This window comes from Euleptes europaea, chromosome 3 (assembly GCF_029931775.1).
Source record: "Euleptes europaea isolate rEulEur1 chromosome 3, rEulEur1.hap1, whole genome shotgun sequence".
In the NCBI taxonomy this organism is placed as follows: Eukaryota; Metazoa; Chordata; class Lepidosauria; order Squamata; family Sphaerodactylidae; genus Euleptes; species Euleptes europaea.
This window is the reverse complement of record NC_079314.1, coordinates 38,339,738-38,354,603: the sequence shown is the minus strand read 5'-3', so window position 1 is coordinate 38,354,603 and position 14,866 is coordinate 38,339,738. Positions and strand designations below refer to the sequence as shown.

General features: G+C 40.8%; 1 protein-coding gene across 1 annotated transcript in view; it reads left to right on the top strand.

Annotated features, from left to right (window-relative positions):
* The window catches only part of TSPO (translocator protein), a 108,329-nt gene that overhangs the window by 65,460 nt on the left and 28,003 nt on the right, over positions 1-14,866 (top strand). The window lies entirely within an intron of this gene.

Genomic DNA, 14,866 nt, shown 5'->3' with positions numbered 1-14,866 from the left:
CATGCAGAGTTTTGAGAATCCGGATGGGGGAAAAGGTGCATCAAAACCTCCTGTGCACCAATGGTGAGACAGCAAGGTAGACTTCCCCTGACTATGGAAGATCCACTGATTTAGCAATTGGTAATAATCTCTTTTCCTTTCTGTAAATGTATTAGGACAGCAAGGGAATAGCTTGTTGCTGGGCAGGATATCGCTGTGTGTCTGTGTGCTAAGGAATTGGGGCAAGAGTCATGGAGGGTTACAATAAACCATAACAAGAACTGGGTGAAACTGTTACTATACTGTCGAAGGCTTTTACTGTCAGAGTTCATTGGTTCTTGTAGGTTATCCGGGCTGTGTAACCGTGATCTTGGTATTTTCTTTCCTGACATTTCCTGACGTTTCGCCAGCAGCTGTGGCAGGCATCTTCAGAGGAGTAACACTGAAGGACAGTGTCTCTCAGTGTCAAGTGTCACTTCTTCATATACATCAGAAATGGATATTTTACCCAGACGTTTGTAACAAAAATCACAGAAAAAGGTGGGATAGGAGGAGTTGTGGCAACTGTATATCACTCAGGTGTGATTCCTTGTGCAAGGGATTGTTGCTGTTAATGGTGAAAGAGGTCAAGGGTTCTGACAACAATGTCTAATTCAGTATGAACCATGAGGAATGGATGACAGTGAGAATCAACATTATGATATGATTAAACTGCTTAAACTGGTGTATAATCTCGTGATGAATTCTAATTCAGAATTTTTGCATTGGAATGTAAACTGTGTTTCGTCTACTCACCTCTCATTAACAATAATTAAATTTTATTTTTCTCTTATATAATAAGGATCTGTTTTTTCTTGATTTTGTTTTTTAGGTATTTGGGGGTCTTGGTCTTTGATCCAAGGCTTGGCCCTGTCCCTTTCTAGGATTGTCCAGCTACCCATTCCCCAAAACTGAGAAATCTCTCTTCTGCTGTGTAGTAGATTGGGACTAGAGGAAAAGTTTAATTCAATTGATCTTCGTGACTGTCTAGAGCAGGGGTGTCAAACATAAGTCCTGTTGGCCGGATCCGACCCCTTGAGAGCTCATATTTGGCCGATGAGACAGCCACCCCCTCCAGTCCAGATCTGGGCTGGCAAGACATAGCATGGCCCGACCAAGGGACATGTCATATCCAGCCCTCATAGCAAATGAGTTCAACATTCCTGGTCTAGAGATTTGAACCCAGGTCTCCCACACCCCAAGCATTTGGCAGAACAGGATAAGAGCCAAATTAACATGACAGATAACCTCTGGTCGCTACTAGTTTGCTGTCACCATTTTAAAGAGATTTGAAAATGCCACAATGGCCCAATCCTGTGGCATGGAGCTCTTCGTCCCCCACCCCTTGCCATTTCAGGTGCCAAAACAGTCTCTCTCTCTCTCTCACTCACACACACACACCAAGCTCTTTTGGCATTTGAAAAGGCATGGGGGAAAAGAGCTCTGCACTGAGAGCCCAATCACAATTGGGCCTTTGCAGTATTCTAAAATTACTTTTAAAAGGGAGACATCAATCTCATAGCATCCAATAGTTCTCTATCACATTTAGTTTTCTAAACCAAGTTATCACTTGGCCAGTAGCTGGTGGATCTTCCAACTGTGGAGAAAAAACTAGTGTTGCTTTTAAAATGGGATTTACAAGGAGAATACAGGCAATGGTTTTAGATGTATCGGACAGAAGGTAAAACTAGAATATTTCTTATTTCCAATATTACTATTGAGAAATCCACCATCCTCATCTTGAGTTCTGTGTAGAACTTAGTCATGTGACTTAGGCATCAGAAAAACCCTAATTTGTATGGCTGTTTAAAAAAAAAAAAATCAATGCCAAGCATATATTTCATACAGAGATCATCTAGAGCCTGATGCGTCTAGTTCATCAGACCTTCTCCTTCCCACAAACTGCCTGGACTTTCTCCTTCAATCAGGTTGTTATTTTACATAAAAACAGCCTTTCAGAATAACTTATCAGTGAGCCTCACCCCCAGGGATGCCTACCTGGAGATAAGTCTCTTGAGTTCAGTGGCACAGACTTCTAGGTATGTGTGCTTAGGATTTCAAGTGTAACAGGTTATAGGTTGTTGGTGTGTTGTTAAAAATATAAGCAGATTCAATATAGATCAGATCCTTTTTTAGATAGCAAAGACAAGCACATGGTAGAGCATCTGCTTGGCATGCAGAAGGTCCCAGGTTCAATCCTCGGCATCTCCAGTTAAAGGGACCAGGCAAGTAGGTAATGTGAAAGACCTCTGCCTGAGACCCTGGAGAGCCGCTGCCGGTCTGAGTAGACAGTACTGACTTTGATAGACCAAGGGTCTGATTCAGTATAAGGCAGCTTCCTGTGTGTGTACACACGATTTTATGTCACACAAGAAAGCATTCTGATGGTGAAATGGTAAGTAAGCTTTGTACCTTTCTGCTGATGATCTCAGAGACAGTATAATAAAATCACTACTGAAAACTCTAGGTAGACCTATTTCTTGACAACCCCTTGTTTCTTAAGAGCCCTTTCTCTTGTTAGACTGAATGCTAACCCTTCTATGGTTATGCAAGGTAGATACATGAACCTACCATAGTCGGAAAGGACCTGCCCATGTTCTTCTGGTTCTATTTATTCTCTAGTACACATGCTCCTAGAATGTCGTTTTTATGAGGATCTAAGATCACGATATAATATTCCTCTTCTAGCAGATCGGACTAGTAACAATGTCTGAGCTAACAACCTAAGGTTACATTGGGAGTAGCAAAATTCATCTCAGTCCTTATATCCCTTAAACAGTAGATTTAGAATTATGCTGCTCAAGATTTATGAATCAAGGAGCTTCTAAGGGAGAAAGGGAAGGAAAATACTAGGTGCCACAGTGAAATTTCTAGGTGCTATGACAGCCTGGTACCTAGAATTTCTCCTGGTACCTAGGATGGGAGCTCAGTCTCCCTGCCTGTGCCTCTTGTGTCTGCATATTCCTTCAAGTGTAGCAACTGATGGGACAGGGCACCTCTGACTGACATATGGTGCAATACTCATCTAAAGAGATGTCACTGATATTCATGGATAAGAACAGGGAAATCAAACAAAGCCCAGATATCAATTTAGCAAAGTTTTTTCAGTGAATCAGAACAGAACCGGAAATCTCTCCATTGCTTTGAACTGGAACCAGCCCCTTAAACATAAGTGAACTGCACACAGATACAGAGGGATGCATTCAACAGCTCCTGTGGGTGGGAGGGACTGTGCCCAACTCCCATATGAAAGAAAGCAAGTAACAAAATTGGATGATTTTGAAAAATCAGTTTTATTTTGTCAAGACTTTTCTGATTTAAAATTGTTATCAAACATCTTATAATGAAATATTAAAAAGGATGACCAGCATTCCTTCTGTTACCTTCCCAAATTCCATTAAAAAAACCTCTTTCCATATGAAACAAGAAACGTATAAAATACAGACTTTAATCACTTGAACATACATATTTCAAAAAAGAGATCCAGGTAGTCATCCAGCAACAACCCCATATTAGTATTAAAAAAGTATGAAAACAGCAGTGAGCCAGCACTAGCCTACATTTTAAATAGAAAAAAAAGCTCTTCAGAGAGAATTTTTAAAAGCAAACGGCACCTCCAGGGTGTGATGTAGATTGGTCAAAGTCCAGCAGTGACCTTCAGTGGCAATTCTCGATACTAGTCCTGCAGGTCGTAAATGAGTAGGCACCACATCAAAAGAGCAAACACAGTGGCTGGCACCCATCTCCGGTACACATACTTAAGAGGAACCCAAAGAATCTGTTCATGGAGAGAATAGGGAATTTGATTAAAAACCAAGAGAAATTCAGAGCAGAAACTCAACAAGACACTGAAAAACCACTTAGCCCTGAAGTAATTGCATTTTTCGATGCTTTCCAACACGAAAAGCTCCTTCTGCCTCTGAAAATCACTCCTGACGAAAAAAAGTTACACATGCCAATAAAATAAACTTACCCAACGTCCAGAGTCAATAATCTTTCTCCAGCCATTGTTGAAGACACTTCCAAAAGTTTTCATAGCAGCACCCTTAAAATTACTCCAAATACAAGTTTGGAAAACACTGGCCACTAGCCTATCAAGTAACAAAAGAAAAGGAGAAATTACTCTATTAGAATTCAGTTTAAAAATCAGCTCTAATGATTTTCCCCAAAACAAATAAAAGCAACTAGTAATTAAATATGGAAAACTCTTTCAGCCTGCTGACTACTTCCCCATTATCAAACTGACTTTGGAAATGAGTATTTCCTACTTTCTCATCACCGTGTGAGTTGCTACTGACACAGCCTGCATATGAAAGGACCTGTATGCCAGGGCACACTTGGAATTTTCACAAAGGGTAGTACCACATATATAACAGAAGAAATTATATGTAGCAATACACACATAACACTGAAATTTTCCAACAAGCCACTCTTTATCTGTAACCCTAATATAAGACCAGTACAGAAATTCACTATTGGAGATAAAATGCAAACACATACTAGCTCATCAAGCTTTTTAGCAGTGGTGTGATTTTTCTATCCCTCTTAGGGCTGTGCACCATTTTTTCAGTATTTCTTGGGTTCAGATTTAACAGACTCAGAATTTTTCTAAAAATCCAAATTGCCATATTGGCTTTTTCTGGCTTTTCCAAAAAAAAAAAATTTTTTATTGAATTTGAACCCGAAAAATTCCAGCCGCCTCCGAACTCCACGTGGTTCTCGAAGACAGCAGGCAGCGCTGAGCTGAACGTTCAGCTCGGCACTGCCTCCCGCCTCCAAAGTCCATGTGGAGTTCCGAGGCGGAAGCGCAGAACTGAACACTGGGTTTGGCCAAGCCCAGCCCAGTGTTCAGTTCTGCGTCGCCTCCGAGCCCACGTGGACTTCGGAGGTGACAGCAGCGCTAGTTGGTAAGTGAGGGGAGAGGGAGTGAGAGAGGGGATTCCTTCCATTTTTTTTAATGGTGGCAGGGCCAAAGTGGCCCTGAATAATGTAAAAAAAATGTCATTATTCGGGATCCGCTTTTTGGCTCCCTTAAATTACCATACTTTTTTCCTGGTATGTAAAACCCCCAGAAAAATACTGATAACGTTTTTCCCTCTATGTGCCATTGCAATCCTGGGAGTGGATTGGGACATTCTCAGTCAGAAAATCACCAAGTGTTTTACACAGAAGAAACAGAATTGCTCTAATAGTGAGATGAGATGCAGCATAAGCAGTCAGGGGCTATAATGAAAAGTCTGACAGAATAATATCAATGAGACTCCATGGAAAGCCTATCAGCATAACCATCATTCAAGTTTATGCCCCAACTACAGATGCTGATGAGGAAGAAATTTCATGCAAGGGCCCAGGAAGACATTGATCACACATCTAAATGTGCTTGTAATCATAGGTGACTGGAATGCAAAAGTAGAATACAAAGCAGAATCAAACATTGTTGGAAGACTTGGGCTAGGAGCATGAAATGAAGCAGGAGAGCAACTCATAAAATTGTGTAAAGACAACAGGCCGCTCATTGTGAATACATGTTTCAGGCAGCCACACAGACGGTGGTATACATATTTGGAAGCAGTAGAAGAAAAAGCTCCAGTCTGCTACAACAAGATCAGGAGCTGATTGTGGTACAGATCATGAATTGTTATTCTCAAAAATTAGAGTAACGCTGAACAAAAACACCAAAATATTTATACTGCCAAAATTCAATCTAAACATTCCGGAGAAATTTAAAGACCCTGTAAAGCGCAGAGTGGTAAGCTGCAGTACTGCAGTCCAAGCTCAGCTCACGACCTGAGTTCGATCCTGATGGAAGTCAGTTTCAGGTAGCCGGCTCAAGGTTGATTCAGCCTTCCATCCTTTCAAGGTTGGTAAAATGAGTACCCAGCTTTCTGGGGGTAAAGTGTAGATGACTGGGGAAGGCAATGGCAAACCACCCCGTAAACATAGTCTGCCTATTAAACATCGGGATGTGACGTCACCCCATGGGTCAGGATTAACCTCGTGCTTGCACATGACTACCTTTACCTGTAGTCATGCATTACTAAGTTCAGGTGAACATTAACCAGAAGAACTATGGATTGAAACCAGAGATATTATCAAGAAAGAGTGCACAAAGACTATTCCTGTAGCCAAGAAATGAAAAGCCTCCACGGATGAGTGGTGAAACTCTTAAAATTGCTAAAGATAGACAAGAAGCGAAAGTAAAAGGGGACAGAAATATAATCAGAAGTCGAGATGTAGCGTTCCAGTGACTGGCATGTAGAGACAATGAAATCTAGTATAATAACGAGTGCAAAGAAACAGAAGAGAACACAACAGATCTATTCCACAAGAGCCAAAAAATCAAACCATGGTTAGGCATAATGAAAGATCAATATGAAAATACATTAACTGAACAGGACAAAATAAAGAAAAGATGGAAATACACTGAAGAACTATACAGAAAAGATGAAAGGATGACAGATTCCTTCCAAGAAGAATCTTTTGAAGAACATGCAGTTTTATAAAGTGAAGTGAAAGCTGTACTCAAAACAGTTGGGAGAAATAAATCACCAGGAGTAGATGGGATATCAATAGAGCTATTTCAAGCAACAGAAATGGAGTCCATCAAAATCTTAACAAGAATATGCCAACAAATATGGAAAACAAAACAATGGCCCACAGACTGGAAATACTCAATCTACATTCCAATTCCAAAAAAAGATGTCAAAGACTGCAGCAATTGTTAGACCATCACATTAATTTCTCACATAAGTAAAGGATGCTCAAAATTTTACAACAAAGACTGTTATCATATATGGAACGAGAAATGCCATAGATTACAGCAAAGATTCTGACTATGTGGATCATAAAAAGCTAAGGTTGGTTTCGAAGAAATGGGTGTGCCACAACAACTAATTGTTTTGATGCACAACCTGTACCCTGGTCAAGAGGCTATTAGGACATAATATGGAGAAACAGAGTGGTTTCCAGTTTGCATAGGTGTCAGATAGTGATGTTTATTATCTCTGTATCTGTTCAATCCGTATGCAGAACATATCAAAAGGAAAACTAAACAGATTTAGATGAAGGTGGAGTGAAAATTGGTGGAAGAAATATTAACAATTTAAGATATACAGATCACACCACATTACTGGCAGAAAATAATTAAGACTTGAAACGACTACTGATGAAGGTTAAACCAGAATGTGCCAAAGCAGGATTACAGCTGAACATCACAAAGACAAAAGTAATGATGGCTGAAGAATTATATAACTTTAAGGTTGACAATGAAGAAACTGAAATTGTTAAAGATTTTCTATTCCTTGGCAAGGAATGAGAAGGAGACTGAGACCGGGAAGGGCAGCCATAAAGGAGCTAGAAAAGATTCTTAGGTGTAAGAATGTGCCACTGCAACCAAGATCAAGATAGTTCATGCTATAGTATCCCCCACCACCATGTATGGGTGTGAAAGTTGGATAATGAAGGAAGTTGATTCATTTGAAATGTGGTGGTGGAGAGTTTTATGGATACCACGGATGGCCAAGATGACAAATAAGTAGGTTCTAGATCAAATGAAGCCTGAACTCTCCTTAGAAGCTAAAATGACTAAACTCAGGCTATCGTACTGTGGTTGCGTTTATGAGAAGACAAGACTCACTGAAAAAGACGACAATGCTAGGAAAAGTTGAAGGAGGCAGGAAAAGAGGAAGACCAATCTGAGATGGATTGACTCAATCAAGGAAGCCATGGCCTCCTTGAAAGACCTGAGAAAGGCTGTTAATGATAGGCTGTCTTGCAGGTCAATAATTCATAGGGTCATCCTAAGTCAGAAGTGACTTGATGGCACTTAACACACACACACATATTATGTGGCATCATTATTTGTTAGTGCAATATCATATTGGTATTTACAATATCCCTTCCACCAAGTGAGAAGAGATGGATAAAGAAGAATTGTAGCTTTGGTCTTGCTCTAACCTGCACTACCAATCAGGTGAATCCCTTGCCTTTACAATTCAGTAAAATACATAATTCCTAGGAATAACCACCTGAAAAACATTAAATCACTACTTTGAAACCGACAAACTTGCCTAGCATGGTAAATTGGCAAAGGTGTTCATTATTTGTTTTATGAAACAAGGGATGTTTAGAAATTGAAAAATTTCCACCCCACATCCCTGCAGAGAGAAAAGTTTTAGCCCAGCCCCTGTTTTACTTGTTTTTAAAAATGTACATATAGGATTGTTGTTGTTTTTAATATAAAGGAACTTTCAAAAATGGCTTTCCTCCCCTGCAGGGTGAAGGAGGTTACTACAGATACTAGAATATAAGGAAATTCCTTAAGCAGTTCTTACCCTTTTGCAAGGCACAACAGTGAATCTTCCAGCTTCCTACTGTATGTCCTGTTACATTCATCTCCAATCATTGCAAGCTGACGGCCAACATGGGTCATAGCACTGCAAGCATTGAATACAAACAAATGTTCATTTACTACTGCTTTTTCCCCCCAACAGCAACATAAAAATGTAATGCAGGGGTCAATAATGAGCATAAGTATAGGGCTCTGGTTCTATCATCTTAAAAAGGGTTTCATAGGGTTAGAAAAGATTCAGAAAAGGGTTTGGAACATCTGAACACTGGGTTTTTAGAAAAGGACATGGCAGAAAGTCATATGATTATGGAATCATTGGATAAGGATGTACTGACTTAGCAGCTCTCCAGGGTTTCAAGCAAGATTTCTGCCAGCCCTGCTACTTAAGGTCAACACTTTGGAAACTAAAAAAACACAGAGAGACACAAGAAAACTATATTTAAATTCACTACTCCCAAGCCAATTTCAAATATCATCAAGTAAATCCACGTTAATGGCAGCAGAAACCAGTGTTTCCACAGTGCCCAACTTTGAACCTAAGGTGTTAGAAAACCAGCATAAATTATAAAGGAAAACATCTATCATCTAACTTTTCCAATATTATGGAGAGGTGTCCCCCCCCCCCCACCCCTAGCATATATTGTGGTGAAATAAATGATATACAGAAAAGCCCACTGTTTGCAGCAACCTACACACAACTATGACATTTCACTTCAGTGCTTCCCTGGATCAGTTTTCATTTGCAAAAACAAATGGAACCCTTTTCATTCCAATATGTCATGTTGGTGGGGGGAAGCACCTCAGTGGCAAATTCCATCATCATTTTTGAGGGGATGTTGTATGTTCCAGTTGCCTTTTTTCTTGTACAAAGAAAATTTGAAGTGGCCATACTGTTGGGGCTATTCTTTAGTAACATGGAGATGACGGTATCCTAAAAGGACAATGTTGTTGAGTCACTTCTCTAACAAAAAAGTATAATGAGATGGCATCCCCCCCTCCAGATTATTTCTAAAATCAACTGGACACACAGGCAACCGACTTTGGGACCTTCCCCAGTCCACCATGGTTCCTTCCCTCTTAAAAGTTTAATAACTGTACTATGGACTGTGCCTTGGTGGGCTTAAGTCCACAAGAGAGAAAGAGAGGGAGAAAGAGAGGGAGAAAGAGAGAGAGAAAGAGAGAGAGAAAGAGAGAGAGAAAGAGAGAAAGAGAGAAAGAGAGAAAGAGAGAAAGAGAGAAAGAGAGACTTGACAGACAGACTTGAGGAAGTGGCTACTACCCTGACAAAATGTATGCCACAACATACTGGTCTTTTTTTAAGGCAGGCTTGTAAATAGCCGTGTATATTGGGAGTTAAGAACTGCTCCTGGGTGAGCAAGATAAGGAATTTGTTTGTAAACTGGACAAGGAAGTATTGTCGAAGGCTTTCACGGTCAGAGTTCATTGGTTCTTGTAGGTTATCCGGGCTGTGTAACCGTGGTCTTGGAATTTTCTTTCCTGACGTTTCGCCAGCAACTGTGGCAGGCATCTTCAGAGTAGTAACACTGAAGGACAGTGTCTCTCAGTGTCAGGGGTGTAGGAAGAGTAATATATAGTCAGAAAGGGGTTGGGTTTGAGCTGAGTATTGTCCTGCAAAAGTATTGTCCTGTAAGTATCAAGATAATGTGCTAATGAGGGTATGGTATGTTAATATGGAACCATTGTATCCTGAAGTGATCTGTTAATGTGTGTAATCCAAAGCTAATCTGTATGGCTATTGTTGAATGTTGTCTTTGTCTGGAGGTTTTTCAGGGCAGGAAGCCAAGCCTTATTCATTCTTAAACTCTCCTCTTTTCTGTTAAAGTTGTGCTGATGTTTATGAATTTCAATGGCTTCTCTGTGCAATCTGACAAAATAGTTGGTAGAATTGTCCAGTCTTTCAGTGTCTTGGAATAAGACCCCGTGTCCTGTTTGTGTCAGTCCATGTTCAGCCACTGCTGATTTCTCAGGTTGGCCAAGTCTGCAGTATCTTTCATGTTCTTTTATCCTTGTTTGTATGCTGCGTTTTGTGGTCCCGATGTAAACTTCTCCACAGCTGCAAGGTATACGATATACTCCTGCAGACAAAAGAGACCCCCTCACCTCTGCAGGAGTATATCGTATACCTTGCAGCTGTGGAGATTGCACAGAGAAGCCATTGAAATTCATAAACATCAGCACAACTTTAACAGAAAAGAGGAGAGTTTAAGAATGAATAAGGCTTGGCTTCCTGCCCTGAAAAACCTCCAGACAAAGACAACATTCAACAATAGCCATACAGATTAGCTTTGGATTACACACATTAACAGATCACTTCAGGATACAATGGTTCCATATTAACATACCATACCCTCATTAGCACATTATCTTGATACTTACAGGACAATACTTTTGCAGGACAATACTCAGCTCAAACCCAACCCCTTTCTGACTATATATTACTCTTCCTACACCCCTGACACTGAGAGACACTGTCCTTCAGTGTTACTACTCTGAAGATGCCTGCCACAGTTGCTGGCGAAACATCAGGAAAGAAAATTCCAAGACCACGGTTTCACAGCCTGGATAACCTACAAGAACCAATGGACAAGGAAGGTTTACCTTTTTTCTTCCACAGGTGGCTTTAAAAGGGCAGATTCATAAAGGAGAGGTCTATCCGTACCTAACAGCCAAGGTGAACCTTATATTCAGAGGCAGTAACCTCTGAATACCAACGCTAGGAGGCAACATCAAGGGAAGGCCTTGGTCTCTGCCCCATTTGTAGGCTGAGTGGGAGCATGTGAGGAAAGCTCACAGGCAGATATTGGCAATCTGTGTTAAAGTAAATAACAGGTCTTTGGAAGAAAGCCTCCCCCTCCCCACTTATTTCTAAGCATCCAGATTAAAAATAACAGCATTAACAAGGAAATATGAGGGTTTTATGGACCAACAAATCAGGGGACAGTTTTACAGGTGATTATAAAGACACTGTTATCTAGAGAATGCAGTAAACATGGCTCTGTCTGCTGCGTTCTATAAGGGATAAGCTTCTAATGAACAGACATCTGTGTGACCTCATAGAGACTAAAAAGTGGTATCGATTCAGTGCGAAATAAGTGGTGGTGAGATCTGGTCGCTGTATGTCACCTGAAATCGTAACATGGGATATGTATTCATTACTTATTTAACACAGCAAGCTTACATATAAATATGCTTTAAGAAAAAGAATGGTATCTTAAGAAAAAAGAGTGAATAAGTAGCATGTGATACCTGACATTAATTTCCATTTGCTCTGCAACATCTGGAATTGCTACAGATCTCATGTGAATGTCATCTTCTGGCACTATAGCAACATTCTGGTAGCTGAAGAGGAGAAAGTATCTGGAGGTCTGTCCTGCACGAGTCATTTCTTCTGATTGAAGGAGCTATAAAATTAAATTATTTTTTCCCATTTAAACGATGACAAGTTTGTACACATAGACATAGGTATGTAATGATTTCAGATTTCTCTGCACTAGAGAAATATTTTGTTAATAGAAGTTGTTCACATCTGTTAGCTGAATAGTTCCATTCTGCAAAATATTCATCAGATTTGGCACTCATATGTTGCTTGACAATTTCCACTGATAGAGTGATTCTTCTTTGGCTCTCTTGTAAGGTGATGCCTCCATGTAATTTCAGTTGTTACAGCTGGCACAGTCCTGTTTTACTCAGAATCCTTGCCCTGGGCTAAATCCAAAATCCTTTTGTCTTTTCGTTGACAAAATGGCTGACTTGAATAACAGGTTATGTGGGGAATTATCTGAGATGTATGTGGCAACAGGGAAAACCAAACTAACTCAGCTGTGTAAGTAAAGTATTGAAGAAATCTGCTAATGGTGAACTTGTCCTTACCATTCCAACAGTACCAAAACAGGCTGAAATCCAAAGGCCTGCGCAACTAGTTCTATATGATTATGCGTGTGTGTTTATACCTGTGTTTTTCAAACAACAACCCCTCCATTACTTAGTAAGCCACTTCTGAATTTGAGAGAACTTTCAAACTGTGTGCTTTCAGAATTTTTAAAAAGACAGAAATCCCTATCAGCTAGAAAAGTCCTTGGAGAACCTTAAAGTGCTGTGCCGCATCCCAGCCACTCTTCATAGTTAATCAGGACACAGCCTTCACATGCTGTACATTCAATCGAGTGTCCATCTGTCTGCTTCGACATCTGAAAAGTACTTGCATCCCAATCTAAAATAGCATTAATTTTATTTATTTTTATTACATTTCTATAGAATGGAACATCCTACTTGGAGATATAGAGGACGTTTTCATTGATGGCCAATTCCCCCTATCAGGTGGCAAAACAGCCCCCACCTTTGCTCTGCTATGTGGAAAGATGTGGAATATCCCTAGCTGACCGAGGATCCAAGTCTGTAACCTTTGCACGAGGAATTCACACCTCCAGCCTTTGTCAAGCACACCTCAACATAAAGAAGATTCTTTTTTTCTGGTTCCACCACAAGAGGCTGTCTGTATTTCCACTGCTTAGCAAAGGGAAACTTGACTGTAGGCAAGACTTAAACCCATATCTGAAGATTTCACTGGTGGAGACAGGAAACTGAAATGTGGCCTGCCTCCATACCTGAGGAGAGGAATCACCTATTATTCACCATGGCCTCCTCCTCAGAGTGTGAAAGTCTAGCCCACCACTAGATACAGCACCCTGTTCAGCTTCCTTGGACTCTGCACTAGGGATGCTGTGAATTTATAAGTGAACCTGTTTGGCAAACCAATCTATCTGTTCAGAAATCACAGTCTAACCAGGGATATGCTTGGATTGCACCGTGCAACTGTAGAAAAGAGTTTGCAGCTGCCTGTTGGTCAGAACCTGACTTACAGCTGATTGGGGGATCAGCTGGAATGAGGGTTTTATCCATCCTGCCCCCTCAGCAAAATAGTTACACTGATGTTGCAAAAGGGAGCTCTCCCTTCCCCTTCAAGCTGGGTGGAAAGAGCTCCTTTATCTGCAGCCCAAACTTGGGGTGGGGAGAAGGGAAATCAGCTGGGCTTCTCATTACCTCCTCCTCCCCAAATTTGCTATATCTTAGTAAGAATGAGAGGCAGCAATATTTCCAGGGAGATCAGAAGAACCTGACTTGCAGTTGCAGCTGATCAGCTGGGAGTTGTTCCTGATTCCTTCTTCTCTAAAAAAAAACTTTGCCCGTATCTGGATTCTGAATGCTCAGTTAGCCTGTTCCTACCAATACACACAAACAGATTGTGAACAGCTAAACAGCCATCGAGCAATTGGCTTTCTGATCACCATTAGAGAACAGGAAGTGAGCTGAACTGGCAAGTGTTTAAGCACCCCTAGTAATAGTTTTAATTGAGCAGTTTCTTGGTTAACATAGGAACTTCTGTGCAATCCTTTACATCTATTTTCTGTCATACAAGAGACCACTGAAGGGTCCCAGAACCACAACTGCTCTCCAGGTGACAGAAATCAGTTCTCCTGGAGAAAATGGTTAATTTGGAAGGTGGACTCTATGGCATTATACCTTGCAGAGGTCTTTTCCCTCTCCAAACCTCGCCCTCCCAGGGCTCCACCCCCAAATCTCCAGGAATTTCCCAACTAGGAACTGGAACCATAAATGGAGCTGATCTCTGTAGTTGGGAGATCCATCCTGATTCCAAGAGATCTCCAGGTTGGCAACCCTAGAAGCACGGAAAGGGGAGAGGCTATGGGGGCTTTCAGGAAAGGGAAAGAGGAAATAGTGAAGGAGGGGGAAATTAGATGACTTCCACAAGTCCTTGAGGGTTCCTGCCTGTCTATTTCCAATTATCAATGGAAAAATCCAGAATGCAATAAAGAAGCCAACATGGATACCTAGGTGTCTCCAACCATGCCATGCATTAGAATATAAAATATACGTAGTGCCAAACTCTGGAATTGTTTTCCCAAAACTATATTTATTGCAACGCTGTTCCATAATGTCCTCTGTGGACCAACTATTTTAAACAGTAAAACAAATATGCAATGAGATGTGCTCCCCCTCATTCATTCAAACTTATCAATATCTACAACCCCAAATATGGTCCCAAGTCATATTTTTCTCTCTTTCAACAAATTAAGTCTATTAGAAGGCAGGTTGGGAGAGGAAGAAGCATGGTATAACCTGATCTTGTCAGATCTCAGAAGTTAGGTTGGAAGGGAGACCACCAAGGAAGACTCTGCAGAGGAAGGCAATGGCAAACCACTTTGCACTAATCACTTGCCTTAAAAACCCCTTGCTGGGGTCGCCGTAAGTTGGCTGTGACCTGATGACACTTTACACACACAGAGAGAGGTTGGAGAGAGTCACTACAGCAGATGCATCTCAGACATGTAATAGCTATAATCAGGGCACAGTTTCGCCATAGATGCTGGGTAGCTGTATAATGTCTTTGTTTATGTAACATGTTTGGTCTGTTTTATTACTGGTATTGAATTTGAACTAAAATTAGATTCACTTTCC